General features: G+C 34.2%; 1 non-coding gene across 1 annotated transcript; it reads right to left on the reverse strand.

The window, feature by feature from the left end:
• Nucleotides 1-772: 772 nt before the first annotated feature.
• Nucleotides 773-865, reverse strand: TRNAS-UGA (transfer RNA serine (anticodon UGA)). Its single transcript has one exon. It is a non-coding gene; the product is annotated as a tRNA-Ser (tRNA).
• Between the last annotated feature and the right edge of the window lie 16,910 nt (nt 866-17,775).

Below are 17,775 nucleotides of genomic sequence, written 5' to 3' on the forward strand. Positions count from 1 at the left end.
AGTTGCTTCCTCCACAGGTGTTCGCAGATGGCCAGGGAGCCGTAAAGAGACTTTTACTTTATTGCCTTTATTTATTGAACCTTATGTAAATATGTGCTTTTGAGTTGGATGATTTAGCTAATATGACCCTGGTTATGAGATTATAATATTTTAAATTTGGGAAAAAAATTTATGCCATGTTTTTGTGTGCTACTTTAGTATTTCACTATAGAAAGTAATACCCACAAACCCATACTCAAAAGGTCCCAAATCAAGGTGTTACACAAATGATCAAACCTCACTGCAAGAATAGGTAGCAATAGCGGAGACATTTTAGCAGCGAATCAAAACAGTGGCTGCTATTGGGTGGGCAATAACGACGACATTAAAGGTGGTGGTTGATACTGTTATCATCGCAAAATTTTTCCCTTCCCTACGGAAGAAAGGGGAACCATTCTGCGAGTCAAACTCGACCAAAGTTTGAAAATTGTTTTGAAAATACTCATCTCCGTTTTTAAGATAGCAGGAAAATCAGTAGGATGGGGCTCGCCTGTCGGTACGAGGATCAAAGAGTGCTTAGCTTAACTCTATTATCAAAATTGATGTTCTATCTTAGATGCACAGAGAATTCAGGTCTGTGTCATGAGATTTTATAAAATGCACATTGGAAAAATATGATGTATGCTTTGAAAATATCTGGGAAAATGATGGAAAATGTTTCTGAGGAAAGAAAGAGGAATCGATTTCTGAAGGAAACCCTGACAATTTTGATAATCTATATTCAACGAGCAAAAGGAGAGAGAGGGATTCGAACCCTCGATAGTTCTTTGTTCGTAACTATACCGGTTTTCAAGACCGGAGCTATCAACCACTCAGCCATCTCTCCTAGAGACAATCCCCATTTTATTCCCCCGAATAGGACATGGCCATATGAGTTGATACCGCAACTCCCTGTAGAAAGATCTCAGATGCGATATGTACCTATTCTATATTTGGATCTATATATCTATATCTGTATCTGATAATTTTGATAATCTTGAGAAAACTTTGAAGAAAATTGACCTTCTTAATTTTGGAAACTGCACTTTGGGAAATCATGAACGAATGAAAGTCTTTGGAAAATACGTGAAAATCCTTGGAAAATGGAAGAGATTTTGAGAAATTCTAATTATAGGATAATAAATAACTTCAAGAAAAAGCACCTTTTGAGAATTCCAATCTTGAAAATCGATTTTTGATTTTTGACAAATTATAGAAAATTCATTGGGAATCCTTTTAAGAAGAAGGGAAATCAAACCTTGGAAAATCAAAATTCTAGGAATTCTAGCATGGAGAATTTGAAAATCGATTCTGGCTTTTGGAAAATTGTTGAGAAATCTTGGAATTCTTCTTGAGAATGGAAAATTCAAAATTTGAGAAAATTTTGAAGGAATTTCAGGGTATCTTTGAGAAATCAATTTTCTTAAAATGGAATTTTCTTGAGAAAAACAAAAGAAATGCATATAATTCCATGATGTAGAATACTTGAATGGATGAATGAATTTTTATGAAGATATTTAGGAAATTTCTGAGAGTCTCATTGAAAAATGTGTATTTTAGAATTAAATCAAAGTAAATTCTTTACATATTCTGATTATGGCCGTAAATATGTTTGGAATTTAACTTGTTTAATTCCAAAACATTTTTTTTGTTGCAAAATGTGAAATATGCTATGACTTTTAAAAGTAGCCTAATAGTGTAAGCTCAGTGTGGCTAATAGGAAGATGTCAAATATGGGTCTCATATGTATTCTGACTATGACCATAAATATAGATTTCACCAAGTTTGTCAACTCCCTAAGAGTTAGTGCACGTGTCATTCGTATTCATCCATAGTGATTTTTAAATAAAAATGCATGATTCACATATCAGGATATTACAGAAGTAAACTATATGCTATGCGCCCTAGTCTAAGCATAAAAGTAACTCTTATTCCAAATTTATATTTTACATTTGCATCGATAAAATAAAAGAAATAAAAATAAAAGGAAATTTAACTCCTCCTTTTGAATGTCCCTGCAAAACTAGAAATTGGATTAGTATAGACATGTAGGTTTTTCCATAATTTTCTGATAATATTAAAAAATTGTCGGATTTATCTAGATATAAACCTGATTTCATATCTCATTGATATAAATATAATTAAAATAATATGAATGCACAAAAACATGAAAATAACAATTTTGAAATTTCAAAATCATGGTAAAATTGACCAAAACACCCCTGATAACAAAGTTGTGACTTTGAAATTAGGGTTTTTAGAAGAAATTTTTGTCAAATTTCAAAAATTTGAAATTTAAATAGATATAAATAATGATAAAATCGGCTATGAACCTTGATGGAATGATGACATGCATGATAAAACCCTAAAATCATAAAAGTTTTTAAAAATCTCGCCAAAATATTGAATTTAGCTTATATTTCACGCAAGTGACTACTCCACAGATACTTGATTCCTATATTTTTATCAAATGAAATTTTGAAAGGACTCTAGACCCTAAAATGATCCCTCATTCTTATGTAATTAATCCTAAACACAGAATGAAAATTCGAGATTTTCATCGGGGCTAATCATGTGAAACACATAGCATGCAATAAATCGACCACTTTTGGCCTGTGGTCGCTTAACCAAACGTAGTATCACACAACAATGACTTATCAAATCACCCTGAAAATCTATGAAATTTCGCATACAACAGATAGACAGAAAGGCAAACATTTTTTATTTTTACAGTCCCAAGATCCGATCTGTGGTCGGAGAGATATGACTATGACAATGCAAGTCGGATTTGGATGCACTTAACAGAATTAGTTTTTAAAAGGGATAAAATGCTAATCCATCACCAAAATTCATGAAAAATTAAGAGAGTATTGTCAGTGAGCAGAGAAGCATGTTTCATCTTGATAGATTTAGGATTCAACCCACTGTTACTGAAAAATGAATCAGATAACAGAGACCTAATTCACCTAAACAGGAATAGGCAATAAAAATACAAGTTTATCCTAAAATCATGGAAAAAATATCAAATCCATTCAAAAACTCACAAAATTTTAGAATCATATAGTAGACATCTGGATAACAACATTGCACTTTTACAGACCTTGCAACAGATCTACGAGATCTGGGGTTATGATTGACCTAAGTCAGTCAATGGCGTTGGAGTTCCCTAACAGGCTTTTGCAATAGGGCTTGTGAAAAGGATTTACAGAAAATAATAATGTATGTCGAAAAAGTCTCATAAAATTAGATCAAGAACTAGTCTTACCTATGAAAATGGTGCATTTCACAAATCATAAATTGGATTTCCCATGAGGGAAATCTTGATTTTACAATCTGATGGCACTGAACTAATAATGTTGTATAGTGTTTGATTCCGATTTAGCTCTTTAATTTTTTTTATAAGAGTACAGACCATAAAATGATCCAAAAATTTTATGAGATTAGGGACATATACAGATCGCTATTATGAATTTATCAAGATTTTACAATGGAATCACAACAGTATCATATGCCTAGGCAAAACCTAATTCAAATATTGACAAAAGCTAAGTCATACGAAAAAAAAAGAAAAAGAAAAAGAAAAACTGTGAAATATTGAAATGAACCTAGATGCAAAACATTAAAACTATATGAAATATGATAGTAAATCTAAAAATAAAAGGGAGATATGATATTCCATTGATGTAGACTATTGGAATGGGAGGTTCGGTCCATTAAAAGGATGAACCATCTCATCCACGTAGTCAAAATGTGAAAGCATTCCAACTATATCATTTGAACTCATCTATTATGCTAAAATTTGATTTCAAATGGGTATTCACGATACATTTATTCCTTCTAGCAAATTGCAACGAGATCCAATTTAATAAAAATCGAACATGAAGGTAAAGTGCTGGAAAATCATATTACCTTGGGATCTTTTGCACCAGTTGAAATCGTAACAGCAATGAAGGAGCTGGTCCTTGTCTGTTTGGCTGAAGGAAGCAGGGAGAAGGAGAGCTTGGTGTATGGCTGTAACGTTTGGGAAGGCTGTAGCAGCAATAGAAGCTGCTTCTTGAGTTTTTGGCTGAAGGAAAAAGGAGGAAGGACTGTTACCACGTGTCCAGGAAGGAGGAGTGGAGCCATGCGATAGAGAGGAAAGAGGAGAGAAGTTTGGGAGAAAGGAGAGAAATTAGGAAAAAGCCAAAGCCGCCTCTCAAGGGTCGATCAAGAGGGTTTAAATAAACCTAAGTTTTTCCTAAAGTAACTAAGAGAAAAGAAAAAAAATAATAAAAATTAAACTACTTTTCCTAAAGTCTAGGGAGGGGGACGATCTTTGCCCTTTTTTTTTTTTTGAACTTTTAAAAAGCCTAACTAAAAGGTTAAACCAAAATTTTGATTTTTTTTGAAATGATGCTACTTTGGAATGGACTACATGTTAGTTCTAAGATAACTTCAAAAAATAAAACAAAGAGAGCTTTTGGATGTGGTGCCACTCAAGGTGGGCCCACATCCGATTTGTTTTTGGAATTTTAAAGTTCTAAACTAAATACTAATTAGCAATCTATATCTAGTCTAATTTCAAAAATCTTTAAAATCTAATTAGTAAAGTAAAAACCCTAACTATTTTTTTTAGAGGGGCGCCACTTCAGAGGGGATGGCTCCTCAATTCTAGGCTTTTTCAATAAGCTAAGCAAAAGCTAAAAACCTATTTTTTTTTTGAGTTTTTGAAGTGGTGTCACTTTAGGAGTGGACCCCACGTGTTTTTGAATAAAACAAAATAAAAAAAACAAGTTCTAGATGTGGCGCCACCTCAGGGTGGGCCCCACATTGCCTTTTGATTGATTGAAATTAAAAAACGAGGACTAAAAGGGAAAAAGGAGAACTTAAACCTCTTTTTGGAATTTTCATAAAACTTTAAACTAATTAACAATTACAAAATAATACCTGACTTAATTGCGATTTTTTTTAAAAGAAGGTGTTTTCCAAAGCACTTTTATGAAAACGATTTGTAATTGTTGGTAGGAGGGGTGAATAAAGAGATTTTATGAAATTCAAAGCCTTTTTGCAAAATTTGGAATAGAAATTATAGGTTTAGAGCTTCGTCCCCTCCTTTAGGCAGAGCCGGTCCAGCTGACAAAATTTGAAAATCAATATTGAAAATTATCCAGATTGTTTTTCTGAGAAAATATTTTGAAATTCAGGGTCTTGGGGGTTAAAATGGAGAAAAAATGGCAATTTTGAAGACCCAGGGGTTGGAAATTGATTTGAAAAGAGTTTAAAATTCAAATCTGGATTAAGAATTTTAAAATCACGAGTTCTGGACCTCAAAATGACATGTTGTGCAGTAAAATGATATGAATTGTTATACGATGACATGCAGAGACATGTTTAGGGGAATTCAATTTTGAACCAGGAATTGGAGATTCTTGTCTCCTGATATGAGTATGATTTTAGAAATCTGCGACTGAAAGTGAAGATTTGAGTCAGAATATGGAATTTTTGGAAATTATAAATGAAATTTGGACTTCTGCATGGTCCAGGCTCAAAAATTGACCGTTTTGCCCTCTGAAGATCTCAGAGGACAGGATGCGATGATTGTGAGAAAGTGTTGGAGAAAGTGAGTGAAAATTTGGGGTCTTTACAGATACATAGGTATTAACAACCACTTTCTCAAGTGGCCTTTGATAATCTACTAGAGTCTGCTATTGGTTAAGCAATAACAACCACGCTTTTAGTGGTTGTAATACACAAATATTAGTAGAGATTTTTTAAATTAGCCACTAATAATCTATTGTAGCCACAAAAGTGGTTGTTGTTGGGTGGGCAATAGTGTAGACATTAAAGGTGGTGGCTAATACACATGTATTAGCAGCTACTTTCTCAAGTTACCTTTGATAATCTACTACAATCACATTAGTGGCTGCTAATACACATGTATTAGTAGTGATTTTTTAAATTAGTCTCTAATAATTTATTGCAGCCATAAAAGTGATTGTTGTTGGGTGGGCAATAACGATGACATTAAAGGTGGCAACATATACACATGTACTAGCAGCCACTTTCTCAAGTGGCCTTTAATAATCTACTACAACCACATTAGTGGCTGCTGTTGGGTAAGCAATAATGGCTACACTTTTAGTGGCTGCTAATACGCAAGTATTAGTAAAGATTTTTTAAATAGTCATCCACAAAAGTGGTTGCTATTTGAAAGAAAATAGCAATGACTTTTAAGTAGCTGCTGTTAACATTTTTTAGCAGCCACAATATAATGCCACTGTTATTTACCTTTTCAATAGCAGCCAAAAAGTAATGTTGATGCTATTAACATTATCAAGAAATATGATTTTTTATGCTTGCATATTTATGAAAATTCTAGTCATTGATTTTCAAGCCTTAAAAGATCATTCTTATACATCATAATCAAATGATCCAAGAGTCTATTTCTATAAAACCATGCATCAAGATCACATTCGTACATTGAAATTTTAGAAAAAAACTATAAAAATCTTGGTATATACCAATTTACATATTTTAGTTACCTTAGATCAAGGGAAACTGAAATATGTAAACTAACAAAAGTTATAAACTGGTATGAATCAAGATTTTCATAGTTTTTATTTTATAAATCTAACCCTGCAGATGCATTGCGCGTTGTCCATTTGCTTGGAATCAACTATTGGATCATCGTAATTAGTTCAAGAAATATGATTTTTTACGCTTGCATATTTATAAAAATTATGAGCCATTGATTGTTTAGCCTTAAAAGATCATTCTTATACATCGTAATTGGATGATCCAAGAGTCTGTTTCTATAAAACCATGCATCTAGATCATATCTGTATGGTAAAATTTTAAGAAAAAAATAACCTATGAAAATCTTAATGCATACCAGTTTACATATTTTGCATACCAAGTTTAGTGTGGCCCTTACATGTTAATAGATGTTATTTAATTGTCACTACTATTGCTAACAATAGCAACCACTTATAAAGTCATCATGATTACTTAGGAAGTCGTTGTCAATTGGGGTCATTGCTATGGGCTGAATCAATAGTAGCCACTGGGAATGTGGCTGCTAATAGTGCTACCAATAGCAATGACCAAATTTTTTGGCTGCGGAAGAGCAACAATAGCCAGGTATATGTAGCCATATATGTCACTACTATTGAATCAATTGCAATGACATTTTTGCTAATAGCAGCCACAAATGTCGTTGCTAAAGTCCTTTATCATTGTAGTGCCTCATGCTCCACTTATCTATAGTTGTTCTTTCCTCAACATGTGCTTCTTTTGATTCATTGTCAATATGGATATTATAGAGGCCCTCTTTACTTGATCCTTGAAGAAGTTGATTATCTATGAAGTGATCCTTTACATAGCAGTGATTAACATGAGATTTTAAAAATGCATTATTATTCTTACAAAATCTTTAAACTGACATTAAATTTTTGGTAATGCTAGGCACATGCAATATATCTTTCAAAAATATGTGAAGTCGAATATTAGAACTATCATGCTGTATTTTCAAACCTGAACCATCTCAAATCTTCACCAAATCAGGTCCTTGATATTCAACATGTATTAGCAGATTGTTGATGTCATTAGTGACATGATGGGTGGCACCTATGTATGGATACCAACCTTCGTCACTATAAACTGAAATGCTGGCATGCATGACAACATGAAGAGTAGTTAGAGCAACTAACTTTCCTTTTCTTGGATTTATAATTTGATAGTATTGGCATGCCATATGACCTAGTTTATCACTGTATTGAAGTACAACTCTAGGTCCACCTAATCTTTCATTTTGATTTTCATAGTTGTTGAACCTACCACTTGGTCTACCTCTTCCATGGCCATACCCATGTCCTCCTCTACCACGACTAGCCTGCCCAGTATTAAAATTGGCTACTAGAGCAACATGCTCAATAGAAGGCTCATTACTATTTTTATGGTGTGTTTCCTAAACTAGTACAAGGTTGTAGAGTTTGTCTAAAGTAACTAGTTTTGAACAAGTCTCTATGGACATTTTAAAAGCAAAATATTCACTTGGTAGATCATATAGGATATGAAGAATCATGTCATCTTCTTCAACAAGTTTAGATTCCATGGCAAGCTGATGGACAATAGCCCTAGCCTGCTAAGAGTACTTATCTATGGTTTCACTACCTTTTTAAGCTCCTGCAATTGAGATTTCAATTGCATGATGCAAGACTTTGACTAAGCCATATAGGATTTCTTTAGGGTCATCCAAAACGAATGAGAGGAGTTTATGTTGGATTTTGGCTCAAAACTGCCTAAGTTTATATTCCATTTTTCCTATGTATGTGGGTGTAGGATTCCCTATAAAATTTTAGTCCCATATTAAAAGTTGTAGGAACCTTCTTTGTCCTTATATAGGAGGGTGGTGCCTTAGAGGGCATGACCTTCAAGCACAATTGGATCACGAACAACATATATTTATATTTATATTTATATTTGGGTTTGGGTTTGGGTTTGGGTTTGCGGTTTATGGATTCAGATTCAGATTAGATTTTGAGCTTGAACAAATCTTGGATCACAAACAATATATATTTATATTTAGATTTGGATTTGGGTTTTCGGTTTCATATTCATATTCGGATTCAGATTCAGACCTGATCTAGTTTAGCTCAATTTGGTTCGGTCTGATTTGACTAGGGTTTAACCTTTTTGGCACTTGGACGATTTTGATCCCAAGTCCATATATGTCCATTGACCAAGCCATAATACTATGCATTTATCCCTTTTGAATTAGTTCATATATTATCCAAACCGACTTGCATGGCCATTAAGACAAACATTCCAAGATCTGTCACCCTTATTCCTATACTCGTTGACCATTAACTTTAACTTAGTCAAGGTCAGCCTTGGACATTTTAGGGTAGTTTCTGTCGAATTTTTGTGCTCTCCTTAGCTAGCTGTTTTGGACATTCATGGCTAGCCGTTTGGCCAACCATGGCCCATAATGGCAAAACATTTTGGCATATGACCCTTTAATGAGGCCTGAGGGTTGGGGGCCTATATAAACCTAGCTCTCCCTCCTCATTTCTCATCCCTCAATGCTCTCTCTTCTCTATACCATGCTCTCCTCTCTCTCAAGTTGAGAATTTTTCTCTCTCTGTCTAATTTTGGTACTTCTCTCTCTTCTGGGTTAGACCCAAATTCAAGTAGAGATCCAGATCTGGTTTAGCCCAAATCTAACCCCAGTTCAAATCCATATCTAGTTATAGTCTGGATTTAGATTTAGTTGTAGCTTAGATCCATATCTAGTTTCAGATTTAGATTCATTATAGTTTTGATCACTATCGAGGATCTAGATTTAGATGCTGATCAAACCCACATCCATATATAGTTTGGATCCTGACCCAGTTACTATTAGAATCCAGATCCAAACCCAAGATCCATACCCAATTTAACCCTAGTCAAGAGGCTATTCAAGGTGGTCTGTGTTGAGGTTATTAGGATCACCCAGTGTAAGGCATGATCCGATCATCCGCGAGAAGGTGAAAGCTCAGCTGTATCCTAGGAGCATAGTTGCATAAATACCCATTGCACCGAGGACTTGATCCTAAGTGGGGCAACTATCATTTGAAAGATAATGCATTTACACGTGCCTCCAAGCTTATCGATTCAATCTCAGTTGCCTGACCCACTAAGTAAGATATATTTTTCAAAAAAATTCAAGCGATAGTTTTGAACATGACGATTATGAAGGTTGGAAACCAGGAGCTGCCCAAATTGTCCCAGTTTGATGGTACCAATTTCAAACAATGACAACACAAGGTGTTCATCTTCCTCACGACTGCAAAAGTAGCGTACGTGCTCACAAAGGACTATCCAAAAGAATGGGAGGACAAAATCATTGTTGAAAACCATAAGAGACTAAAATGGAAACATAATGACTTCGTGTGTCGTGGATACATACTGAATGCTCCCTATGACACCATGTTCAACCTCTACTCAGAAGTCAACACTACAAAGAAGTTGTGGGAAACCCTTGAAAGCAAGTACAAAACAGAAGATACAAGAAATCATAAGTTTTGGTTAATAAGTAGATGAATTTTGAATTATTTGATGATAAGCCATTGCTACCTCAAGTCCATGAGATTCAGATCTTGGCTAATTAGATTATATTTGAAGGTATGAACCTTGATGAATCATTCTAGGTGGCTGAAATCATTGAGAAATTACCCCAATCTTGAAAAGATTATCAAAATAAATTAAAATATAATAATAGGAGTTTACCTTAGAACAACTTTTTTAATATCTTAGAATCGAGGAGGAACCTCGATCTCGAGATAAGAAAGATGAACTAAAAGAAGTTCTTGTTAAGGTAAATATGGTTGAATGCAAACCAAGGTTCAAACCCGAACTTAAGAACAATAACAAGAAATCCAAATTCGATGCTAAAAAAAAAATATTGCTTCCTGCTATACTTGTGAAAAACCAGGTCAATATGCGAGAGAATGCCAATACAAGAAAAAATTCTAAGGCAATAAAGCTAATAAACCTGATGATGACTTAGTGACTATAGTTAGTGAGATATTTATGATTAATTAAGATAAATGGTGGTATGTAGATTCTAGATCAATGATCCATTTATGCAATGATAAAAGTATGCTTAAAATATATGAAACTATGGGGGAAGACCATATTATATATATGAGAGATAAACATGAAGCTAAAGTTCATGGAAAAGGGAGTGTAAAACTTCACTTTAACTTCGGAAAATGTTTAACCCTCTAAAATGTATATCACGTACCTATCATCACAAATTTTTTTGTATTTTCCTATCTGCTTACAACTCATGGTTTCAAAGTTGTAATGGAATTCAACAATATTATACTGTCGAATAACCATAAGTTTGTAGGCAAAGGTTGTGTCACAAATGGGTTATTCAAACTCAATTTGGGTAATAAAGTTGATTCTTCTTTTTATATACTTGAATCATATGATTTATGACAGGTCTTTGAGTGATTGGATTGAGTACTTAATAAATTTTTTATTTCTGATGTCAAGTGCTCGAAATCTGTGTAAAAAGGTTGAGTTTAAATTAAACTCTTAATAAGATCCATAGGCCTTATGGCTAGAGTGTTTCAAACAGATTTACATCCTTGATGAACTTACTTATGTGAGTGTGAAGGTAGGGGTCACCTTCTATGGGACTTGAACTTTGTCTCTAAAGCACTCATGAAAGTAAGATACAACATAGGACCCTTAATGTGTAACTTATATATATATATGTATATATATATATATATATATATATATATATATATATATATATATATTGGTAAATACACTATGACTACTTGAAGTGAAAGTGTACGTTACTGCGTCTTGAAGGTTAATTATGATTCTCAATTCAAAGCTAATGCTATTGGGGTCCTAAACTGACTAAGACTAAGTAACACTAATGTGAGGATTCAAACCCAAAAGATACCTGCACTTATGTACATAATCTTCGCAAACAGCCTCTTAAGTCCTTTTCTCATAGTTTTGATCTACATGGAGGATTGTTGAATTTTAGCTCAAAACTACCTAAGTTTAGGTTTTTTTTTTTTCCTATGTATGTGGGTGTAGGGTTCTCTACAAAAGTTTAGTCCCATATTAAAAGATTAGGAACTTTTTTTGTCTTTATATAGAAGGGTGGTGCCTTAGAGGGCATGGCCTTCATGGATCTTGGACAATAAACAAACCTTGAATCTTGGATCATAAACATTATATAGATTTAGATTTGAGTTTGGGTTTGGGTTTGGGTTTGAGTTTGCGGTTTACGGTTTTGGTTTCGGATTCAGATTGCATGGCCATTAAGACCCAAATGTTCCAAGATCTACTGCCCTTATCCTTGGACCCATTGATCGTTGACTTTTGACTCACTCAAAGTTGACCTTGGACCTTTCAAGGTCGTTTGTGTTCAACTTTTGCACCCTCTTTAGGCTAGTGATTTTGAGCATTCATGGCCAACCGTTTGGCCAACCATGGCCCATAATGGCTAGATGTTTTGTCTTATGACCCTTTAATGAGACTTGGGGGCCTATATAAACCCAATTCCCCTGCCTCATTTCTCATCCATCACTGCTCTTTCCTTTCTATCTTAAGCTCTGTTTAATTTTGGTGCTTCTCTCTCTCTTGGGTTTGACCCAAATTCAGGTAGAGATCCAGATCTGATTTAGCCTAGATCCAGTATCAGTTCGGATTTAGACCTAGTTGTGATTTAGATTAAGATCTAGTTATGGTTCGGATCTAGATCTAGTCTTAAGATCCAGATCTGTTATAGTTTGGATCTCTATCCAAAATCCATATCGAGTTGCTGATCAGACCCATATCTAGTTATAGTTTGAATCCTGAACCAATTACTGTTAGAATCTAGATCTAAACTCAGGATCCATACCCAATTCAACCCTAGTCAAGAGGTTGTTCAAGGTGGTCCATATCCAGGTTGTTGGGATCACCCAGTGCAGGGCGTAGTCCGAACATTCGCAAGAAGGTGAAAGCTCGATTGTATCTTGACAATGTAGTTGAACAAATACCCATTGCATTGAGGATTTGATCCTAAGTGGGGCAACATTCATTTGAAAGACAATGCATTTAATTACCCGTGCCTCCGAGTCCACTAGTTCAATCTCAATTGCCTGACCTACTAAGGTATAATTTTCAGCAGTCTAATATAACAATTTGAGTGTGAATCAACTCAGGCAACGAGCATATAATTCAACTTAGAATCAGCTGGTCATATCTCAACCACTCTAGGTAGGTAGGGTTAATTTCAGACGAGTTTTTAAGAAGCTTCTGTGGTGTAGTCTAGCTGCCATCTACATATCCCATCAACCCATAAGTGTGTAGGATAGAGATAAAATGAGATTCCCAAAGAAGGTACTTCTCTGAGGTTAATTTGATGGCAAAATAACGATGAAGGTTGCTTGGCATGAAAAAGGAGGTTCCAGAGATAATACTGGTGGAGTTGGATTTTCTTGAAGGATTGGTTGACAATCAGTGACCTGAACTGGGTGAGTGTTACATCACGAACAGAGAACAACAAACAAGGACATGAGAACACCGGATTTGTGACTATGATACCATAAAAACAACCACATATAAGAGATCAAGAAGATAGAAGACACAATATATGTAGTTCGATCAAAAAATGACCTACATCCACAGTAAAGCTCTCTATTCTTCACTTATCATAGAGAATGGAGTCCATTAATGTATATATGTACATTATCTGCTCAAGTGAGAAAGAAACTTGAAATATAAGTTTCCTATATTACAATGGAGATATCTAGAATTCTTATTATTAAGACTCCTCAGCCATTCTTCATTATATTTCTTGTTGGCATTTCCTTATTTGATGATATCTCTTGATTCCCACAATATTTAGTTATCATAGTTACTTTAAGTATCTCTTCCTTTGGCTGGTTGTTTTTTTTTCTTTAAAGTAGGATAAATCTTTACTGGAGCTAGACTTGGATTGTGCTGAACAGACCTTTGATCTAACATAACATATAGGGCATGGGGCCTGCATCCTCTCTCTCTCTCTCTCTCTCTCGTTAATGGTGGATTTTTGAAAAGCTACACTTTCATGATTAAACATTAAAAATATGAATTAACATTTGCGTCTTGCATGTAATGCATTTCTCTAAGGAATGAGTTTAAAACTTTGGAGTGATGGTTTATACTATTTTTGTTTTGTGTCATCACGTCAATATTGTAAATTTTATTATATGCACTTCAAATTTTAATGTTTATGAAGTTATTTTTTATTATTTTCTTAATAAAACATAAGAAAATTTCAAATTTCAAATTTATCACGTGAAATCAATGGCTATAAGGTTCAAACCATAGCAATTTGACCATGTTAAAAAAAATCTTTGTTACAGATGTGCATAGTGGTTATCAATGAATTGAAACTCGTGAGAGTTGTTTTGACTTAAGCTAACTCCTTAGATGTGTTCAACATAATCTATTTCTTAGGGATCAACCCTTGGATTATGTTTTTCTTACAGAAAAGTATATTTTTTTAAGTCATGACAATTTGGTACATCTATGACCATCGATTTTTGAATCACCAAAAATTTTTGTACAAATGTCAGAATCCAATGATTCAAAGGTCGATCCCCATTAAACAGACTATATAAATCTCTCTCTCTCTCTCTCTCTCTCTCACACACACACACACACACACACACACACACACACACATATATATATATATATATATATATATATGTGTGTGTGTGTGTGTGTGTACACGCACTAAATGAATCATCTTATTGGATTTTTGGTTTTTTTTTTTCAAATTTCTGACGGTACAGATGTGATATATGCTTGTTTTTATGGGAATCAGTAATTCCAATGCATGGATAGGTTTTTATAAGGTTTCAAAAATCAACAACCTATAATTTTTATAAATTTTTAAAGCTCTAAATACCATTTTTTTTCATTCAAAATACATGATCCAAGCGTTGATTTCTAGTAAATCAATCATGTTGAACACATTTGTATGATCATAATTAAAAAAAAAACACCAAAAATTCAATAAAATATTCATTTAGCAATGTGCCATATTTAGCACTGGTATATAGATTGTATGTATGACACTTCTATGGGTACCACCATAGCTTATGGTGGTTCACACTTGATTTACATAGTTCTAAGCTTTAAAAGCAAAATCTAGCTGCTGGATCATGTTTTATTTATTATTTTTAGGTGTTAAAGTTGACTCAAGTGTGATATGTTGTCATTTTTAAACCACCCTTATTTTCATGAATTGTGAGCCGTTGATTTTCACCTTCTCAAAAATGAAATCTTATGTGTATTAGACATGATAAAATTTTCTAAGATAGTAAATAAAGTATGCTAAACACATCTGTACGTTTGGATTTATCATTTGGTATCATGGTAGAGAACCACCACATACATATGTATGAGAGAGAGAGAGTGATCCCAAATCATGTAATTCAAAATCGCAGAGCCCACTGCATGATTTCAAATCTCACAAGATGTAAGTAAATGATTCTCACTTCTCTATTATTTCATGTTTGCTTCAATGTAAAAAAATAGAATAAATTTGATTTATTCTCTCACAGTTTTGAGGGAATTAATGATCCTCATTTGAGGGTAAAACAAATGTGCCCTCAAACTCACATATTCTTTCTACTTCCCTACTCAACTAAAATCAAAGGGAGAGAGCGGTTTTGTAACAAAAAAAAAATTTATTGCAATTGGCAGCCAACATCTTGTTCATTCCATATCCTATTGATCCACATGTACAACTAGAGTAAAAAAAAGTTGTCAATGTGTACAGCGATAAACAAGTGACACACACATCCCCGTGTGTGTGCCTGTGTGTGCTATGGCTGATAAACTTTCTCTCTGTCAATCTGACTTCGTATATATCTTTAACATGGTTTGTTCGCTAGCTATGGACCACACTCTGATTTGTATTTTCTAAAGTAAAATCTTCATTTTTTTGGATTATAAAATTTTAGTACATTGTGCATTGTTGGTTTTGGTAGCCCCTTAAAAGTACTTCTTACACATTACAGTCACTTGATTCAAAACTTGTTTTTTACTGAAAACAGAGAGAGAGAGAGAGAGAGAGAGAGAGAGAGAGAGAGAGAGAGAGAGAGAGAGAGAGAGAGAGAGAAGGTTCATGATCATCACCTTAGTGTTTGATTTGTAGGTTTGCATGCGAAATGATCTTTATGGTAGGGCACAAATTAAGATAATATGCCAATGTGACTAAAGTTAGCTACAAGCTGAGTAAAGCAATTATTCCAGAGGTTATTTCTCTAACGATTTTGCATGTGCCAAAGTGCTTATTATTGGGCACTGGCAAGTGGCAAGTTAGCCAATTCTTCTCTAGTAGTTTTTAAAATACCTTAGTGGTGTATGTTTATGTTGGCATTACCAAGGTATTGCGTTAACTGTTCAGAAGATATAAAAAGTTGTATGCCGATAATTTTTTAATCTAAATCTCATTTTTATAAATATAGTGAAATGGCTTTAATTATATAAATTATATAAAGCATTAATTTATTTTTTTGGGCTAGGCGAAAAGAAAACCCCTATCACTGATCACATTGGAAAGCCTCTGATTGGTAAAACCTTTGAGGTCTCCCTTATCTACCAAAGTAGCTAGCCCTTGCGGCAAAGAATGCCCTTTCAAGGCTTTTGAACTGTGGTCATCTCATATCATATTACAAATCAAGGCCACCCCTAGCCAAGAGGTTTATGTAAACTTATTGTGGACATTTTCACTTTTGCTCCACATACACAATATATATATATATATATATATATATATATATATATATATGTATATATATATATATATATATATATATATGTATATATATATATATATATATATATATAGGAAGTATTTTGGTTGCTTGGTTTAATTAAATAAAAGTCAAGTGAATATTTACTACCAAGCGTCTTTGAAACATAAATTAAAAGTAGGCACTTTCCACTTGTTTCTTATGTTTTTCATATTAATACATACTACCTTTTATTATAACAATCATTCACAATCATTTTACATCACTTCCTACTTGTCTTCATGGTGTTTTCTACTTGTTTCTAGGCCATTTCTAATTGGCCTTCTACATGTTTTTTTAGTACTCTCATAATCGCTTCACAATGGTATCCTGCTTCGTGTTTCCTGCTAATTTTTAGCACTCGTATCCCCACTTTCACTTCATGCATTGCTTTCCATTTCTATTTCATAGTCGGGTAACTATACTTTTATGTATAGATCACATAGCCAAGCTCATGATCACTAACCTCTCAACCAGTAGTAGATAGGGTGGAGATCATGAACTTGATCCTGTTTTACATGAAACCCAAACTTAACCCTTAAGCAACATTGCATCCTAGATCTTAGTTAGATCCAAACATTTAGAATTGAGTTTGCTCGTGGGACTCTAACCTAACAAGATTTTGACTATATAAAGTTATGGTTGCACTTGGCTTCAAGTAAGAGCACAAAGTTCAACAATCATATTCCCTCTCATACATGTGCTATGTCACACATCTTAGATTCAGATCAATGGATCAAAGTCAAGGTACCGACCCATCAGTGCCCATTTTTCTTAAGCCGTACAATGCACTTATAAATGCCATCACAGTGCCACTTGAAGGTGGTGCACGATAAAATTTCCTCATTTATGGAATTTTATGAGTCATATGGTAAGTGGATTAGGGCTCCATCTGATGCAGTTCATAAACCCCATTAAGAGACACTAAGGGGGCATAGGTACACGGCCTCATTCACACCCACGCAAACATGGGGCGCATGAATGAGAATTTGGTGCATTTCACGAATGTTTATTTGGCATATGTTGGAAACTGGTATGAATCTCGTGTAACCAATGGGTCTTACATGAAATCCAATGACCTACTTAAGTAATGGGCCATTGAGATATGAATCACCAGAATATAGGTAGGCCTACTTTACATTTGATTCCCAGCATGTTTGGGAATCCAATAAGTCGGTTATGGCTAGGTAACGACTACCCAGAGGAGGATAAATATTCCAACCCTTGCCTTTGCATGACACACAAAGAACTCAATAATCATATCGATGATCCCTTATGAAGCAAGTCGTTAATATCAACCATTTTCTCTTCTTTTCTAGTCTTCACTGTGCACACCATGATCCTAACACCTACAGTGGTATCCGAGCTAGTTTTTTTTATGTGTGCAGTGATTCCAATTGGTTTGAGCTCCCCTCATCGAGAAACC

The sequence above is a fragment of the Nuphar pumila genome, chromosome 16 (assembly GCF_984573655.1).
Source record: "Nuphar pumila chromosome 16, dmNupPumi1.hap1.1, whole genome shotgun sequence".
Lineage (NCBI taxonomy): Eukaryota > Viridiplantae > Streptophyta > Magnoliopsida > Nymphaeales > Nymphaeaceae > Nuphar > Nuphar pumila.